Genomic DNA, 20,414 nt, shown 5'->3' on the forward strand with positions numbered 1-20,414 from the left:
GATTCTGAAGAATCAGAATCAGAAGAAGAAGATGAACTGTCCATGATCTCCAGAAGGGTAAACCAACTCTAGAAAAGCAAGCATAGGAAGTCCAAGAACTTCAGAAGTTCTAAGAAGCTTGAAAAGGGAGAATATTCTGGAAGCAGAAGATCTAACAAGAAGAAGGTCACATGCTATGAATGCAATGAGCCTGGTCACTACAAGAATGAGTGTCCAAAACTTCAGAAGGAGAATCCCAAGAAGAAGTTTCATAAGAAGAAAGGTCTTATGGCAATATGGGATGATTCAGATTCAGAATCAGAATCAGACTCTGAAGGCGAGCAGGCAAACATTGCACTGATGGCCACAGTTGATGATGGATCAGAATCTACATCAGAATCAGATTCTGAAGAGGTATTTTCTGAACTATCTAGAGAAGAGTTAGTTTCCAGTTTAACAGAACTTCTGGAACTCAAGGCTCATCTTAGTATCAAATACAAAAAGCTGAAAAAGCTATTTGATTCTGAAACTAAGAAGCTGGAAGTGGAAAATTCTGAGCTGAAGGAAAAAGTTTTAAAATTATCCAAAGATATTGGATCTCCTTCTGAATTAGAAAAATCCATTCCTAGTCTCAATCATATTCTGAAAGAATATGACTCGAGCTTCAGAAAGTTTTTATCTAGAAGTATTGGCAGAAGTCATCTTGCTTATATGATATATGGTGTTTCTGGAAACAAAAGGATTGACATTGGCTATGAGGGTGATACCCCACACAAATTTGAACCTGTAGATGATATGAAAATCACATACAAGTCATTGTATGATCAGTTCAAATATGGCCACTCACATGATATTAGGCTAACTTCACATGCCAAAAGCTTTCATGCTACACACACTAAGAAGCATGTGACACAACCTAGAAAATATCATGCCGCTAAACCTAAGGAATATCATGCTGTACCTCCTGTTGTTTATTATGCTAAACACAAGTTCAATCAGAACTTGAGGAAAACTAACAAGAAAGGACCCAAGAAGTTGTGGGTACCTAAGGAGAAGATAATTTCTATTACAGATATCCTTGACAGCAAAGAAGACAAAGCACAACATGTCATGGTACCTGGACTCTGGGTGCTCGCGACACATGACGGAAAGAAGGTCTATGTTCCAAGACCTGATGCTTAAGTATGGTGGAGAAGTCAAGTTTGAAGGAGATCAGAAGGGCAAGATTATTGGCTCTGGAACCATAAGTACTGGTAACTCTCCTTCCATATCTAATGTACTTCTTGTAGAAGGATTAGCGCATAACTTATTGTCCATAAGTCAATTAAGTGACAATGGTTATGACATAATCTTCAATCAAAAATATTGCAAGGCTGTAAGTCAGAAGGATGGCTCAATCCTATTTACAAGCAAGAGAAAGAACAACATTTATAAGATTGATCTTTCTGATCTTGAGAAGCAGAAGGTGACTTGCCTTATGTCTGTTTCTGAAGAGCAATGGGTCTGGCACAGAAGATTAGGCCATGCTAGTTTGAGAAAGATTTCTCAAATTAACAAACTAAATCTGGTCAGAGGACTCCCAAATCTGAAATACAAATCAGATGCTCTTTGTGAAGCATGTCAGAAGGGCAAGTTCTCCAAACCTGCATTCAAATCTAAGAATGTTGTCTCTTCCTCTAGGCCGCTAGAACTTCTGCACATTGATCTGTTTGGACCAGTCAAAATAGCATCTGTCAGAGGGAAGAAATATGGATTAGTCATCGTAGATGATTATACCTGCTGGACATGGGTAAAGTACTTAAAACACAAGGATGAGTCTCATTCAGTGTTCTTTGAATTCTGCACTCAGATTCAATCTGAGAAGGAGTGCAAAATCATAAAGGTCAGAAGTGATCATGGTGGAGAATTTGAGAACAAATTCTTTGAGGAGTTCTTCAAAGAAAATGGTATTGCCCATGAGTTCTCTTGCCCTAGAACTCCACAGTAAAATGGAGTTGTAGAGCGAAAGAATAGGACTCTACAAGAAATGGCCAGAACCATGATTAATGAAACCAATATGGCTAAGCAGTTCTGGGCAGAAGCAATAAATACTGCATGTTATATTCAGAATAGAATCTCTATAAGACCTATTCTAAATAAGACTCCTTATTAATTGTGGAAAAATAGAAAGCCTAACATTTCATATTTTCATCCTTTTGGATGTGTTTGTTTCATTCTGAATACTAAAGATCATCTTGGTAAGTTTGATTCTAAGGCACAAAAGTGTTTCCTTCTTGGATATTCTGAACGCTCTAAAGGCTACAGGGTATACAATACTGAAACATTGGTTGTAGAAGAATCAATCAATATCAGATTTGATGATAAGCTTGGTCTTGAAAAGCCAAAACAGTTTGAGAATTTTGCAGATTTAGATATTGATATATCAGAAGCTGAAGAACCAAGAAGCAAAGTATCAGAAGCTGAAGATCTCAGAAGCAAAGGATCAGAAGATCAAGTTGTTGCGTCTTTAGAGAATCTCAGAATTTCTGAAGAGCCAACATTCAGAAGATCTTCTAGACTCATATCTGCTCACTCAGAAGATGTCATTCTGGGAAAGAAGGATGATCCTATCAGAACTAGATCTTTTCTAAAGAATGGTAGTCAGAACAATTGATCAGAATCAGAAGATGAGAAGTTCTATCTTTCATCAGAAGCAAATTCTGTAACAGCTGTCATCAAGTTCTTTCTGATGGTGAACACGTGTTCACACGATAGGTAAAAGCGTGCGTGAGACTGATGGGATGCCGCCCTAGGTAACTGTGTAAATCATTTCAAATATCACGTTCTCTCACCTAACGTTACTCATCATTGAATGCATTTGATTTCAATTGATTCTGTAACTGTTCATTCTTATAAATTTATTGCATTCTTTTTCGAATCCGCCTCTATATATTCATTTCAAATCATAACGTTTATCTTTTCCGCTCTCATTCTCTCTCTTCTTGCATGCATTTCTGCAACTTATTTGCCCTCTTCTCTAACCCTAAACACAAAACCAAAAAGAAATCCAGTAATCTCAGTTGTGCTAGAATGGGTGCTTCTTCATCTCAAGTCGTTGGTTCATCTTCTCAGCAACGTCAACAAAGAGAAGATCAACAGATTGTTCCTGTAGTCACTTGCTCGATTCCTAGGAATGAGTTGGAAGTGATTTGTGAACTAGTTGTTGACTTTGATAGTCTTGAAGAACATGAGTTTCATATCAAGGATGACATGCTTTTTCAAGGGTGGACGTCATTGTTTTCTGAGTTCTGTGGACCGGTTTACCCAGAACTGGTAAAGGATTTTTGGGTTCATGCTGTAGTAGCCTCTAAAGCTATTATATCTTTTGTTCATGAAAGAATGGTTGTCATCATTGAGAACATTCTGAGGATGATGTTCGATTTAAGAAACCCTGAAGGAGTCTTTGAATCTGATCAGAGAACAGATTGGGATGCCGTTCTGACTGTTCTATACACAGATGTAGAGAAAACAAAGTGTGTCAAAGATATGAAGGATCTTTACAAAGTCTGGACCAAGATTCTTCTAGGGTGTTTCTATCACAGAAAATCAACCCATTCCCCATGTTTTTTCAACAAAGAGCAGCAATATATTGTGTACTGCATTGCCACTCAGAAGAAGGTTGATATTATCTACATAATTTTCAATCATATGTGGAATGCTGTAAGGGACTCCAGAAATGCTTTCAGAACGAAGAAAGGTGATATTATTCCTTTTGGAAGAATAATTACCAATCTTCTGGTTCACTCCAAGACTATTGAAGAATTGAAAGTTCAAGGAATCATCAAGGATCCTGTTATGACTACAGGAATTTTCTTGAATGCCAACACCTTGAGAAAGATGAATCTTATTCAAGCTGTTAGAGTCATTCCTGAACCTCTCCCTGGAGCAAGAAGCAGAAGAAGTCCTGTTCTTGCTGAGTTTGAAACGTTCTTCCGAAGTGGGCTTCCAGAAGTTAGGGCTCTATATCTTGACACTCTCAAAGAAGGTGGTGCTCAAGATGCTCCTGCTAAAGGTGGTCGCAAGAAAGCTTCCACTTCCAGGCCTGCAGTTTCAGAAGTTGCACCAGAAGTTGTTGCAAATAAAGAAAGAAGGACAAAGCGTAAGTTTGATCGTCCTTCTGTCAGCCAGGAGAAGGAAACTGAAGAAGAAGCTCCTGCAGTAGTTGATGAGAATGTTGCTGAAAGAGAAGTTATTGCTGAAGAAAATTTGGAAGTTGTAGTTGAAAATGAAAATACTGAACAAGAAGCTGCTGAGATAAGGAAGAAGAAGAAGATAAAGTTGAAGAAAAATAAGAATGTAGAAGATGGAAAGGAAGTAAAAAAGAAGAAGAAGAGGAAAAGAAAATTAATAATAGAATACTCGGATGAAGAAGAAGAGATCCCAGAAGCTGTGAATCAGCAAGAAGAAGAAAATCAAGAAGTAGTAACTCCAGAAGTTGAAGAACAAGAAGCTGTGGATAGAGAGAAAGAAAGACTGGAAACTGCCTGAAGAAGAGAAATTTCTCTTGGGAAGGCGAAGAGTGTGTATGAGAAGAAGAAGAAGAAGCAGAAAAGACATGAAGCTGAATTTGAAGCTCTTCAGAATATGTCCAAAGGTATACATATTTCTGAACCTGTCTTTGTCTCTGTTTTTAATTCAGAATATGTACCAACAGAAGTTCCGGTTACCCCTCAACCAAAAATTCTACCAGAAACAGCCCCATCAGAATCACCTCAACTCACCCATATTCTCACACCTCCTTCTTCTCCCCAAACAACAGTTCTCATTCCTCCCTCTCCACCCACAACCAACATTGCTTCTGACCATCCCCTTGAAACCCTCATTCTTGATATCCAACCCCTTCAAACTCTCTTTCCCCCTCACTCAAATATCTCCACTTCTCGACCTCTTCCTCATGCTAACTATGAACCCATTCCTTCTCCCTCACAAAATAATCCTTCCATCTCTGATCTTCCAGATTCTGCATCACATGAGCAATTGCTTCGTGATTGCAACTACACACCCAAGCCTCGTCCTGAACCTGAGTTAGTGGTGTTAGACTCTGAGAATGAAGCAGAATCATCTCTTTGTCTCGATAGAGAACCTTAACCCTATTTCCTTTCGAGACCAGATTTTGCCATCACCAGACTCAAATCCCACTGGGAATTTTCTGTTGGTGTATGTTTTGAACTGTTAAATCTGAGACTACAGACAGACTTAGAGACTTTGAAGGCAGCACATCATGCCAGGATGGATTATGTTGAACTCAGGATTATGTTGATTATCCTTAATGACATCCAATCATGTTTTACCTTGATGGACCTGTGATCATGTTTTACCTTGATTGTCCGTTGATGATTACCCAATCATGTTTTACCTTGATTGTCATTTGATGATTACCCAATCATGTTTTACCTTGATTGTCATTCGATGTTGCCCAATCATGTTTTACCTTGATTGTCATTTGATGTTGTCCAATCATGTTTTACCTTGATATTCATTTTATGTAGCCACATTCATGTATGCCTCAGATATTCTCTTCTCAAAGTTCAATCATGTTTTATCTTGAAAGCTTTTGTCAACTGTTTCTTTCTTGTGTGAAGTCTGATTCTATTCCTAGATGACGTATACCTTTTCCCCAACGGAGTCTGTTTACTTCTCCCCAGTGGTGTCCTGTTTCCATCTCGTGGAAATCATATGCATTCATAATCATAAGCATTACATTGCATCTCAGGTTCAAAAATTGTGTTTTTATATATATTTAAGTCTCTTCAATCATCGTGTCTCCGGATAAAAGAAACTTAAATAGGGGCATCTGTTGCACCCCAATTTTTGACCTCTGAGATCCCATCATTTTCTAAGTGTTATGATCATTATTGTTATACCCCAAAATTTGCCTGCGTTTTAAAAAAAAAAAAGAGAAATCAACAGACATCTGTCTAAAAATTTGGAGTTTTATACAATCTTGGATTTTTATTTCATAAATATCCTGATTTTATAAATACTCAATTTTTAGAATTTTTTATACAGTATTTTGGTTCGCTGTTAAATTTATTCTTACATAAACGCCAAATACTGTTTATCACTTCATACACTGTTTATTTGAGATTTATTTTCAGATAAATAATGCTGACGCAGTTGGTACAGAATTAAAATTTGCAGGCGCGGAGTCCGGGTTTCAGATTATACTGGTAACAATTAAATTATTATTGGTTTTATTTCCCACTAATTTTTATTTTTATACTATATTATTTTTTTTTTTAAAATCTCTTTCTTTCTTTTCAAATCCTAGCTTTATTCTACACCCCTTTTCTTTTCAAAACCTACCATACTTTTTTTCAAATCCTACTACTATTCAAAACGGTAACACTCCACTCCCAACGACTCTATCTCTCTCTTTTCACTCTATAAATACTCCTCATTTTTTCCATAAATTCTCACATCAAATTTCACTCATCTCCCAAATTTCTCAAACTTCTATCTCATAATTATTTTCTCTTCTTCCTCGGCAAAAATGGCAAAGTGGATGGATACACTTTTTCTTATAGTCATCACTATTTTTACGGTGATCATGTCCTTCTTCTGTCTGCATAGTCCTGAAAAATGCGGACCTGCGATGGTTACACTTCCGATCATCTATTTTCTGTTGTTCATAGCATGGATTATTAATCGTCATTTTTAAAGTTTGTTGTATCTGTCGCTTTCAAATAGTGTACCGTTTATTTTATTTGTCGTACTGTTCATTATATTATGTAATATTTGTACTGTTAGTATTAAATGTTGTACTATCTGTCGTACGGTAGTTTAATTATCAAGATAATATTATGTGTGTTAAATATTTATTTTTCTGTGCATTAAATATTTTTTTTCAAGGTTACTATCGGTATTTTCGTTCGCGTACAGTATATTTTATTTATTTATTATGTTTGTGTTTTTCTAACAGCTCAGGTAAATAAATTTTTCACCATTAACACAACAAAAACAAAAAGAAAAAAATTAACTTTAAACTGTTGAATTTTCACTTTAACTGTTACGTTAATACCCGGACAGCTAGTTACCAGTCAAACCCGCTATCAGCGCAATTCTCCGTGTTTGTACCATCAGTCAAATCAATTTTTCGCACTTCAAATTTCCAAGATTTTGTTCTAGAAGTCTTCTGATAATCACGTGGTCAACAGAGACTCAACACTGCACAAAAATCAGGTACGCCTAACTGTCTCCTACACAAACAGTCCCTAACTAGGTTTTTTTTATTTTTTTCAGGAGAACGAGTTTTTGAGACCTCAAATGGATTTCATGGATCTACATACGTATCAAAGTACCACCAGACAAATTTTCAAACTTCGATTCGCTCAGACGCACAGTCAACAGCTCAAACAGTCAACAGACGACCAGTTTGACCAAAAAGTCAACAGACAGTCAAAAATGCAATTTTTTGTCAACATCCATATTTTTTCAAAAGATTCATCATGTGATCAATGGTTGATCATAATTCATCAAGAAAAGTTCAGAAATCGACAAAACTCAAAATTGCAAAATTAGAGTTTTTTAGCTAAAAGTCAACTGAACTTTGACTGACCATAACTCTCTCATAATTTATCAGAAAAATTCCAAACAAAGCTCATTCTCAAGGAAATTCAATTCTCTACAACTTTGATGTTGGGACCAAGGTCAAGAAATGCTCCCGCCTAAGAGATATAAGCCAAAACATTACAGGTCATTTTCAAAGTCAACAAAAAGCAGTTTTTTGTCAAAACCCATATCATCAAGATAACTTCTCCAAATGCAAAAACGATTCCAAAGTGGCTTGTAGAGGACATCTTGGGCTTTCCAAAAAGTTAAAGAACACTTTCATAGGATCAAAATTGAGGGAGATATGCCTTGATGAAGTTGACCTTTTTTGGAAAAATGCATGAAACAAGTAATGACCAAAATTTGATTCTTTTTCAAAAAGACCAATTCTTTTGTGATTCAATCTTGATTCCCATATGTCTAAGGGGAATCCACGACCCATCCATGATCCATAACATTTTTATTTCATTTTAATTAAATTTTATTCATTTAAAGTTTAATTAAAGTGAGATAATTCAAAGATATTATCAAAGATGCTTATGGTTGCCAATCAAGACCAATTCAAGATGCTTAAATATATTATTGCAAGATTGAAGAGAATAATACTTGAGTGTTTTAACCATGGTTAAGAAATACACTCATTGAAAATATTCCATTATCATATTTTTTCCACAAAATCAATCATGACAATTTCCACTTGCAAGGCTTCCAAGATCAAACTCTTTGCCTATAAATAGAACTTCATTTTCTTCATTCAAAGAGAGAAAAAAGAGGAGGAGGAACAAGAGAAGAATAACAACACACTCCAAAAGCATAGCATAAGTTTTATATTTTTCAAAAGTTTCAAGAAACTTGTAAAAATCAAGGCTCATTCAAATAGCCACTTTCAATCAATTTCAATCACTCTATTCCACTCTTGGAACATCATAGAGTAAGTACAATGTAATTTTTAATATGTAGTAGTGTTAGGAGTTCATGAATTAAAAACTCCATATTTATGCATATTTTCAATTTCTCAAAAAAAATGTTTTAATTTTAGTTTTAAGTTGATAAAATGTTTATTTAATTTTTAACATAAAAATATTTTATTTCTTTTCATAATTAATTTATATTGCTTAATTAATTAGTAATTATGTAAATATTGCTTTTTTTAATTATTTTTAACCAATCAAAAAACTCCAAAAATATTTTCCTTTTAGATTTAGGTTTTTTTTTTTTTTATAATCTAATTTTTGACATAAAAAAGAATATTTTTTGTTAAGTTTAATTATTTGTATAATTATTTGTTTAATTAGTTTGTTAATTAACTAAAAATCAATTCCAAGAAAATCACAAAAAATATTAAGCTTAATTTGTTTTGTATTTATTTTTATTTATTATTTGATATTATTTCTTATCTTTTTCATTGTCTTGAATTGGGATAAAAAAAGATCAAACATGGAAGAGAATTGTATGCGGTTGATTTAAGACTTATGGAATTTTATCGTGTAGTCGCTATGATTTTATCAAGCTTCTGATAAAGTTCCATTGAATTTAAATCCGAGAACATCCTTCACTCACCATCAATCTTTATTACTAACTTTGATAACATACTTGACAAGTTTCAAGATGGTTATCTTTAACATCTAACAATTAACTTTAAATTCCGCATTTTATTATATTGTTCTTTATATTTCTTGCTTTATACTTTATTTTATCATTCATATTATTTATGTTTCTGTCATTTTTTTTTCTTTGTCCATTTGGACATATTATTTATGTTTCTGTTGTAACATCCCGATTTTTATTAATATTTTTATTAATTATATTAGTAATTATATTGTTTGGTGTTTTTAATAATAACTTATTTATTTAGTTATTATGTGATATAATAATTATTTAAGTATTTAATTATGTGAGTGTTTGTGTTGTTTGACTTAATTGAGTTATTAGAGAGATATAACTAAATGGGCCTAAGTGATAGAAACATAATGGATGGATTGGTGGGTTAAGCTCAATTGACATAAGTGAGATAGTAAGAGAAGGTTAGGGTTTTAGAGGTTACTATTTTCATTTGGGGGAAAAGATAGGAAGAAGAGAAAATAGGCAAAAGGGAAGAGAACAATGGTGGAAGAGAAAAGCTAGAAGAAACCTCATTTTCGCAGCAAGTTTCAGCATTGAGTCACCTTAGCAAAACGGATGTATCTCTCAATCCAACCGTTGGATCGCCGCGTGGTTTTGACACAACGTTCCTGACTCATAGAGGTAAGTTCTGACCGGAGCGATTTTGATTTTGAGGATTTTAAGTTCGTCTGATAAGCTGATTTCCGAACTGGTTTTTAGGTGTGTCTCCAAATTATGTTTGAAGGATTTATTTTGGAGAAAAGCTTAGAGCTATGGTGAAAGATTTCATATTTGCCAAGGTAAGGGTGGGGTTCTTTCATGCTAAAGGGTTGTATGATAGTATGTTATAGTGGGTTTAATTATATACTTTGATATCCATGTTCTTCTATGTTGCAATTTTGGGTATTTGATGATTGTTGGAATGTGATGATATAAATGTGATAAGTTGTGTGCAATTGATAATCTATGTGTATTAGATTGTTATGTTTGTTGTGAGTAAACCATTGATAGTGAAATAATGGGTTTTGTTATAGAATTGGAAAATAATGGAATAGAAATATAATAGTTGAATTGAAATTAATATAGTTTAATTATTAATTGGATAGTTAAATTATTAGTTGAATTGATTCCAATAAGTCTATGTGATTGGAATATACTTGAACTTGGACCAATTATTCGATTTATCGGTAAATTACGGTATTTTGAGAAATTGTTTGTAATTGTGTTTTGGCTTGAATATGTATGTTGAGAAATATATATTGTCATGCCAATGATGTTGTTTTGATATTGATTCTTTATGGTTAGTTGGTTAGCATTAATTCTAATGACTAATTGCTTGATGTTGAAAATGTGTGTTCATGTATAATTGACAAAAATGAGAATTAACATGAGATAGTATGATTACTAATGTTAATTGGATTGTGTAAATCGTAATTGATTAATTGGCCTCTCATATGTGAATGATATGTGTGTGTTGTGAATGTTGTGTACAATTGGTGGATAATTCATAGAGTTGAATTATTGTGATATGTGGAAAGTTAAGATGGTAGAGATGATCTTAATTGCATATATTTGTGAGATTGTACATACATTCATATCATAGTGTGCCTTGAAACATAGGTGGAATTGCTTTGAAACACAAGCGTGGCTTGGATTCTAGAGTGAATCGGAAAGCGGTAAACTATATGTTTACATTTGGTGGCTTTGGTCTTGTCCGGATCTGAAGCGTGGCTAGATTCTATATGAATCGGAAGCGGTGGAACTTTGGGTCCATATTGGGTACCACATGCATAGAGTCACATGTCTTGCATTGAGTTACATTGGAGTTATGTGATGTTTGAATATATGTAATTATGTGATTAGGTGATTGTTATGTGTGCATGAGATGTGATAATTAAATTTGGTGATGTTTGATACATGATTTTGGTGATATATGTAAATGAAACGTATATGATGAGAATGCAAATATATATATGTATTAATGATAAATGTATATATGTGGAATATATGAACCATGTTTTGCCATTGTTGATAGTTGTATTAATTTACGTTGTGATTATGAAGTATATGTTATTATGTGCTTGAATGACATACTTGTAAACTTGAATACATTGTTATAGTTGATAGTTAACATTATTGTTGTGATGCAAATTGCTTATATTGAGAAGTGGTGAATTGTGTATGATTTTATCTTTGCTATATGTATTATCATACTTTCCTTTATAATGTTTGATATCTCACCCCTTCTGCTGATGTTTCCCCTACCATGGGAAATGGGCAGGTACTCAAGTATAGCCGTGGAAGTTTGTAGATTCACCGTGTCTGGTTGGTGTGTCGCTCTGATACGTAGCACTCGGGGGTTGTCTATATTGTTGTTTCTATGTTGTTCATGTTTTAGTTGTTGAGTTCCAAATTGGATAATGAGAAGTACTATGATGTTTGAAGTTGTTTCCGATTAAATAAGATAATTTGTTTATAAATTCAAATGTTATGATTCCGCTGCATATTAAAATGAAGTTGGTTTGTCTAAGAGCTGTTATAGGTTGTTTTGTGCTTCTCTGAGATTAAAGTGCTATGTATCTGGTTATGAGTTGTTTATAGGAAGTAAATGTGATATCCCAAATGCATTGTTGATAGTTTTTAAAATACTCTGATTTCTCGCATGATATTTTTGGGTAGAATTTGGGGTGTTACATTAGTGGTATCAGAGCAGGTCGGTCCGTCCGGCCAAGTTGTCGAGTCAGTTGAGTTGTGTGACAGTTGAATGATGTTAGTGTTTTATTCCTTAGTACGCGACATGTGTGTGAAACACTGTTGGTACTTGTTCGTTTTGTTGCAGGGTTAGTTTGAGCGAAGTAGGGAAGAAGCTGTGCTTCTTGGATATGTTTCAGTTGTAAGTTATTGGTGCAATATATTTCTTAAGGAGACAGAGCAGGCAATGTAGAAGTTTGTTGGTTTCCGAATTCGAAGGTAACATGGATTTAAGATTTTGTTTGTTTAACAAGTCGGATCATCTTGGAATAAGGATAATTGTTATAAGATGGAATTTAGGAAGTTGCCATATTCAGCATTATTAGTGGACTGTGAAGTTATCAATTTAAGTAACCGTTGCGTAGGATGTTGACTTAAGAATAATGATTAAGTGACGGATTACGGTAGACCTTGTCAAGGGATCCTTGGCAAGAGATTGGAAAAGTTGTCGAAGTTGTTGGAACGTTCAAGTCGGAGTTAGAAATGCGAAGGGACGAGTATGATTCCAAGAATAAAAAGTGTTGATAGTGGTGTAAAGAAATTATGTTCTAATGTTATCACAAGGTGTGTGTTAGCATGTTCAGATGATTTTGGGAGTTAATGAAGTATGGTATTTTTGGTGACGTAAAGGATTCTATTGCAGTTAAGTAACGATGGTTTACGCTACCATTATGGTTGTCGGCTATCTATTGACAAATTGAGGAACTGATCACCCTTAATCTCTTGTTGATAGTAGAAGGAATCGTATTGGAATGAGATAGACTTGTCTTACCAGCTTGATAATATTGGAAGTGAATAAGTTTGTGCAAGATGGTGCGATGTTGTTTAGGTTGTTTGCAACTTTGGATGTTCATGAGGAAATAACGATTGGGGGATTATCGATAGTTGGCGCATTTGCATAAGTGTTTCCTGAAGATGTAAGTGATTTACCGTCAGAAAGAAAAGTTGAGTTTTCGATCGATTTAGTTTCTGGAACTAGTCTTGTATCGAGGGCTCCATATAGGATGTTTGCTTATGATGTTGAAAGAGTTGAAGAGTCAACTTGAAGACTTGTTTGAGGAGAGGTTGATTCGTTCGAGTGTGTCGTCTAGAGGTGCATATGTTTTTGTTGGTTAAGAAGAAGGAAGGTTTTGAAAGGATTTATGTTGAAACAAAAAGGACAACTTGTAGCTTATGCTCCAAAGCAACTTAAGATTCATGAGAGAAATTATCTGACGCAAGATTTTGAGTTGGCCGCCGTTGTTTTTGTTTTAAAACTTTGAAGGCAATACTTATTTGGATCAAGATTCGATGTGTATAGTGACTACAAGAGTTTGAAGTATTTGCTTGATCAGAAAGAGTTGAATATGAGACAGAGAAGGTGGTTGGAATTCTTGAAGGACTAGGATTTTGCTTTGAATTATCATCCGGGAAAAGCGAACGTTGTAGCCAATGCATTGAGTAGGAAATAATTGCATATGTCTATGTTGATGATTCAAGAATTGGAATTGTTGGAATAATTTCGAGATTTGAGTTTGGTATGTTGAAGCTTACTTGTGGTATTCTTGATGAGATTAGAGAAGGTCAGAAATCGGATTTGAAATTGGTTGACAAGATGAAATTGATTGATTGAGGATAAGGTGATAATTTTGGGATTGACGAGAACGGTGTCATGAGATGTCGTGATTGAATTTGTATTCCAGATGTTTCGGATTTGAAAAAGAGAATTTTTGGGATGAAGGGCATCAAAGTGGTTGAGTAATTATCCTGGTGCTACTAAGATGTATCAAGACTTGAGAAAGTTATTTTTGTGGCGAGGTATGAAGAAGGATATTGCGGAATTTGTGTATTCGTGTTTGACTTGTCAGAAGTCAAAGATTGAACATCAGAAACCGTCTGGTTTGATGCATTCGTTGTCCATTCCTGAGTGGAAGTGGGATAGCATTTCTATGGATTTGTTTTGGGTTTTTCTAGGAAATCGATTAATTGTGAGGCAATTTGGGTCATTGTAGATGGATTGACGAATTTTGCTCACTCTATTCCGATAAGCAGGGATTATCCGATGGAGAGACTTGCAAAGTTGTATTTTGAAAAGATTGTGAGTTGGCATGGTATTCCATCGAGTGTTGTTTCTGATAGAGATCCGAAGTTTACTTCTAGATTTTGGAAAGTTTTGTAGAGTACTTTGATTATTAAGTTGTGTTTGAGTTTTGTTTATCATCCGCAAGCTGATGGTCAAACGGAGAAGACGATTCAGTAACTTGAGGATCTTTTGAGAGCTTGTATTTTGAAGCTTTGTATGGTCGAAGGTGTGGAACGCCTTTGTGTTCGTGTGATTCTGGGGAGAGTAAGTGTAGTTTTGGAGATGAGATGGTTGTGTCGATGGTATTTTCGAGGACGAAAATATTCTAAGTGGGGGAGAGTTGTAACATCCCGATTTTTATTAATATTTTTATTAATTATATTAGTAATTATATTGTTTGGTGTTTTTAATAATAACTTATTTATTTAGTTATTATGTGATATAATAATTATTTAAGTATTTAATTATGTGAGTGTTTGTGTTGTTTGACTTAATTGAGTTATTAGAGAGATATAACTAAATGGGCCTAAGTGATAGAAACATAATGGATGGATTGGTGGGTTAAGCCCAATTGACATAAGTGAGATAGTAAGAGAAGGTTAGGGTTTTAGAGGTTACTATTTTCATTTGGGGGAAAAGATAGGAAGAAGAGAAAAGAGGCAAAAGGGAAGAGAACAATGGTGGAAGAGAAAAGCTAGAAGAAACCTCATTTTCGCAGCAAGTTTCAGCATTGAGTCACCTTAGCAAAACGGATGTATCTCTCAATCCAACCGTTGGATCGCCGCGTGGTTTTGACACAACGTTCCTGACTCATAGAGGTAAGTTCTGACCGGAGCGATTTTGATTTTGAGGATTTTAAGTTCGTCTGATAAGCTGATTTCCGAACTGGTTTTTAGGTGTGTCTCCAAATTATGTTTGAAGGATTTATTTTGGAGAAAAGCTTAGAGCTATGGTGAAAGATTTCATATTTGCCAAGGTAAGGGTGGGGTTCTTTCATGCTAAAGGGTTGTATGATAGTATGTTATAGTGGGTTTAATTATATACTTTGATATCCATGTTCTTCTATGTTGCAATTTTGGGTATTTGATGATTGTTGGAATGTGATGATATAAATGTGATAAGTTGTGTGCAATTGATAATCTATGTGTATTAGATTGTTATGTTTGTTGTGAGTAAACCATTGATAGTGAAATAATGGGTTTTGTTATAGAATTGGAAAATAATGGAATAGAAATATAATAGTTGAATTGAAATTAATATAGTTTAATTATTAATTGGATAGTTAAATTATTAGTTGAATTGATTCCAATAAGTCTATGTGATTGGAATATACTTGAACTTGGACCAATTATTCGATTTATCGGTAAATTACGGTATTTTGAGAAATTGTTTGTAATTGTGTTTTGGCTTGAATATGTATGTTGAGAAATATATATTGTCATGCCAATGATGTTGTTTTGATATTGATTCTTTATGGTTAGTTGGTTAGCATTAATTCTAATGACTAATTGCTTGATGTTGAAAATGTGTGTTCATGTATAATTGACAAAAATGAGAATTAACATGAGATAGTATGATTACTAATGTTAATTGGATTGTGTGAATCGTAATTGATTAATTGGCCTCTCATATGTGAATGATATGTGTGTGTTGTGAATGTTGTGTACAATTGGTGGATAATTCATAGAGTTGAATTATTGTGATATGTGGAAAGTTAAGATGGTAGAGATGATCTTAATTGCATATATTTGTGAGATTGTACATACATTCATATCATAGTGTGCCTTGAAACATAGGTGGAATTGCTTTGAAACACAAGCGTGGCTTGGATTCTAGAGTGAATCGGAAAGCGGTAAACTATATGTTTACATTTGGTGGCTTTGGTCTTGTCCGGATCTGAAGCGTGGCTAGATTCTATATGAATCGGAAGCGGTGGAACTTTGGGTCCATATTGGGTACCACATGCATAGAGTCACATGTCTTGCATTGAGTTACATTGGAGTTATGTGATGTTTGAATATATGTAATTATGTGATTAGGTGATTGTTATGTGTGCATGAGATGTGATAATTAAATTTGGTGATGTTTGATACATGATTTTGGTGATATATGTAAATGAAACGTATATGATGAGAATGCAAATATATATATGTATTAATGATAAATGTATATATGTGGAATATATGAACCATGTTTTGCCATTGTTGATAGTTGTATTAATTTACGTTGTGATTATGAAGTATATGTTATTATGTGCTTGAATGACATACTTGTAAACTTGAATACATTGTTATAGTTGATAGTTAACATTATTGTTGTGATGCAAATTGCTTATATTGAGAAGTGGTGAGTTGTGTATGATTTTATCTTTGCTATATGTATTATCATACTTTCCTTTATAATGTTTGATATCTCACCCCTTCTGCTGATGTTTCCCCTACCATGGGAAATGGGCAGGTACTCAAGTATAGCCGTGGAAGTTTGTAGATTCACCGTGTCTGGTTGGTGTGTCGCTCTGATACGTAGCACTCGGGGGTTGTCTATATTGTTGTTTCTATGTTGTTCATGTTTTAGTTGTTGAGTTCCAAATTGGATAATGAGAAGTACTATGATGTTTGAAGTTGTTTCCGATTAAATAAGATGATTTGTTTATAAATTCAAATGTTATGATTCCGCTGCATATTAAAATGAAGTTGGTTTGTCTAAGAGCTGTTATAGGTTGTTTTGTGCTTCTCTGAGATTAAAGTGCTATGTATCTGGTTATGAGTTGTTTATAGGAAGTAAATGTGATATCCCAAATGCATTGTTGATAGTTTTTAAAATACTCTGATTTCTCGCATGATATTTTTGGGTAGAATTTGGGGTGTTACATCTGTCATTTTTTCTTTGTCCACTTGGACATATTATTTATATTTCTGCTATTTTTTCTTTGTCCATTTGGACATATTATTTATGTTTCTGTTATTTTTTCTTTGTCCATTTGGACATATTATTTATGTTTCTGTTATTTTCTCTTTGTCCATTTGGACATATTATTTATGTTTCCGCTATTTTTCTTTGTCCATTTGGACATATTATTTATGTTTCCGCTATTTTTTCTTTGTCCATTTGGACATATTATTTATGTTTCCGCTATTTTTTCTTTGTCCATTTGGACATATTATTTATGCTTCCGCTATTTTTTTTTCTTTGTCCATTTGGACGCATTGTTTATGTTTCCGTTATTTTCTTTTTGTCCACTTGGACCATACTTTACTTTTATGCTAAAACACTAATAAACAACAAAAATCTAAAAAACGCTTAAGGTTCTCTCTTGGACTACTGGTTACTATCCCTAGCATTTTGGAGATTTGGACTTATGGACTTAGTGCCTCTGGACCCCTATTCTGTTATTACTCTATGGTTGTTCTGTCTGTCTGGCATTGGATTGTTGTCTGTTTGTGTATGCAGGTATTTCCTTGAAAGTCCTTGATGGTTAATTCCAAGGCATTGAGATAAGAATTTTACCCGAAAACAGCCGTTACTCCGCCCGATTTTCATCAGAATTTTAATGTGCTTAATGCAAAGTGGTGCTAAAGATGATAAGTTCATCTGGATCCCCAAGTGGTAATGCGTCGGCCAACTGTTGGTTTCTTATTTTGGTTAGATCATTCTCTCCTTAAACTTTTATTTTAAGCACTAGGATAGCCTCTTCATCTCCTCCCACTTCTTAAATTTTCAAAATCTTCTCCCTTTTTCCAAAATCTTCTTATGTTTGTAAAACCTCTTTTAAAAATCTTTTCTTATAAAATACCTTTTGCCCTTAGTGGCTTTTCTTTCAAAGTTTAGACACGATTAAGTGTTGTAGTGAGTTGAGATACCCCACGATTTTGAGATTGATTGATATAATGGAATCTTTTCCACGTGAAAGAGATAGTGTCATACTCGTTGATTTTCATCCGAGTTGGAGCCCTTCTTTCATTTGTGATGCAAAGAATCTATTTGTTCTCATGATCAAGATCAATGGCTGAGTATTCGCTCCGACGATGGTAAACGTGTTTATGTTTTTTTTCAAACGTTTTTTAAAAGCGGAACTACATTAGCTCTGACTTCTCCATTGCACCGAGGAGGTATGTAGGCACAAGGCTTAATGTCTTGCCGAGCTTATTTTAAAAATCAAACAAGAGCAAAAGTGATCTAAGCAAAACTAAGAGCCCATGGATAACCATGGATACAAAGGGTGCTTAAAACCTTCCCTTTGTATAACCAACCCCCCGAACCCAAAATCTGTCAAAAGGTCTTTCCTGTTCTTTTATGCCTTTCCTTTTTGGATAAAATAAAAGTCGGTGGCGACTCTTGCAAAAAATAAAAAAAAAATTAATTAAAAAAAAAATAAAAAGAGCAAGGAGTCAGTTCGCAAAAACCGAGTTTACAGAACTGGCGACTCTGCTGGGGATTTGAAAAATCTTTTTAAAAGAGGGGTTACCTTAGAGTTTTTGATCACTTTAATATTTGCTTATACTTGTTTATTTTATTATTTTTTGCTATTCTGGATATATGTGTGGTTCTGTCACAAGTGATACATTATGGACAAATCCTAACCCGGATTAAGTACACATAAGAATTAGGTGGAGGGTATAGTCATGTACAGGCGTACGTGAGAATCCTTCCGCTCAGTGGAGGTTCCTTGTTGGTAATATATGTTTAGCATGTTTCGTAGCGAAGACATTATTGCTTTCATTGAATTGTAGAAGCTGAGTTGGCCGTAGAACCCCAACCCATCCTGGCCTTATTAGGTTGTGGCGCAGAAACTATTCAGGTGAAGACTTGGATTGGTTGTCATGCGGAGAGCCACACTCAGACGAGTTTTTCATGAGAATATTGCTAGCTCACAAGTTCAGTTGTGCAAGCCGGTAATATCTGAAAGAAGAATGTGGACTCTGACGTATCAGTAGAACATGTTATGCAGGTGATTAACCCCTAGTACTATCCCATGTTTGGTCCTTTGACCTCATGCTCGTGACGTTGAACTTTTGAACCTATCTTATGTGCACCATGTTTATGTTACCATGTCTGTATATATGGCATTCATACATCCATTCATACATACATTCATGCATTCATAAAAATCTTTTCCTTTGATTTCCAATGAACTCAGAGGTCTTTTTTTGTAAACATCATAAGTTTCATCAAACTCAATGGATCTTGGGTGTTGATGGGGTGAAAACTCTAATCCACCAAAATGGATGATTGATTTTGATGATAACTTAATCAATGTTTTAATCCAATGCTTGAATGTTTGCAAATTAATATCTTAAGTTCTTTGAAACTCAAATAATATAAACAACAAATGCATCATTTGCATACATACATCCAGCTTATCCATGAAACTTATCCTTGTATGTCTCCATCTTCGAAGTTGTCTGTCTACCATCGAGCTGATTCTTCCACCTCGGAATCCACTTCCAGAAGGTTTTAGGTCTGATCTTCATTGTCCTTTCCATCAAGGGGCAGCAGGCCATGATTTAGAAAGATGTTTCCCTACTGTTTGCATTTCCTCAATTATATTGTTTGCTTTTAAACTTTTTTCATTTCAGAATGTTAATTTTAATGAAATGAGCATCGTATTTTTGAATTCATTTTCATCTACTATGTCTATGTTTATGCTTCTTTTACAAAAAAAAAAAATTTATTTTGCTTTCTCTATCAAACTTGTGTTTTATGCAAAGATTGGAGGGAGGATGATGACAACAAAATACCCAGGTTGTTGAACTGTATGCTTTCAAATAAAACTTTGCTGACGATGTACAGGCATTGTTTCAATTCCCAAACACTGGAGAAATAAGGAAGTTAATCCCTCGTTCACCCCCTTTGAGCCTAGAAGTTGGTGTTTCTTTCTGTATGAAATAACCCACATTTTAACCCGGGGCAGGGTAGTTCCCAGTTAATTCGGTTATGCATTCTATTTTAAGAGAATCATTCAATACACCTTTCAACAAGTGTTTTAATCACAAGCTTTCCTCCACATACATGAAAGAAATGTTGGAGATGCCGAGCAAAAGTCGATGATGGTTCATTATAATCATTAAGCAAGGTAGTCACTATCTTTCAGAAAAAAAAAGTATCAAAAAAGAAAATCGACGAAAAGCCTGCTAAGTCAAAATCAAAAATGACTTAGGCAAAAATTAAGGCATCCCGCTGACTGTAAGTTCAAAATAAACAGTTCAGGCAAAAGTTAGGGATATCAAAAGAAGGAAAAAAGAAGAGATAAGTCAATAAACTCTTGAACCACAAAATGTTGGGACTATCAAAAGGAAAAAGTGACTGCCATCTCTAAGTTTTCTTGGCTTGTGAACTTTCATCATTACAACAGGTAAAATTCCAGAAGTCTCTTAGAACCTGAATGCATATTTTGAATTAACTGGGTTTAGGAATGAAGATCATCACGAAG

The 20,414-nt window shown here is 34.5% G+C and overlaps 2 long non-coding RNA genes across 2 annotated transcripts; both read left to right on the forward strand.

The window, feature by feature from the left end:
* The first annotated feature begins 9,668 nt into the window (after nt 1-9,668).
* On the forward strand, nt 9,669-11,730 carry LOC131618798 (uncharacterized). Its single transcript, XR_009288917.1, has 3 exons — nt 9,669-9,813; nt 9,892-9,971; nt 11,453-11,730. It is a non-coding gene; the product is annotated as an uncharacterized LOC131618798 (long non-coding RNA).
* Nucleotides 11,731-14,566: 2,836 nt separating this feature from the next.
* Nucleotides 14,567-16,598, forward strand: LOC131618804 (uncharacterized). Its single transcript, XR_009288918.1, has 3 exons — nt 14,567-14,802; nt 14,881-14,960; nt 16,442-16,598. It is a non-coding gene; the product is annotated as an uncharacterized LOC131618804 (long non-coding RNA).
* The last annotated feature ends 3,816 nt before the right edge of the window (nt 16,599-20,414 follow it).

The sequence above is a fragment of the Vicia villosa genome, linkage group LG1, assembly GCF_029867415.1.
Source record: "Vicia villosa cultivar HV-30 ecotype Madison, WI linkage group LG1, Vvil1.0, whole genome shotgun sequence".
NCBI classification, from domain to species: Eukaryota; Viridiplantae; Streptophyta; class Magnoliopsida; order Fabales; family Fabaceae; genus Vicia; species Vicia villosa.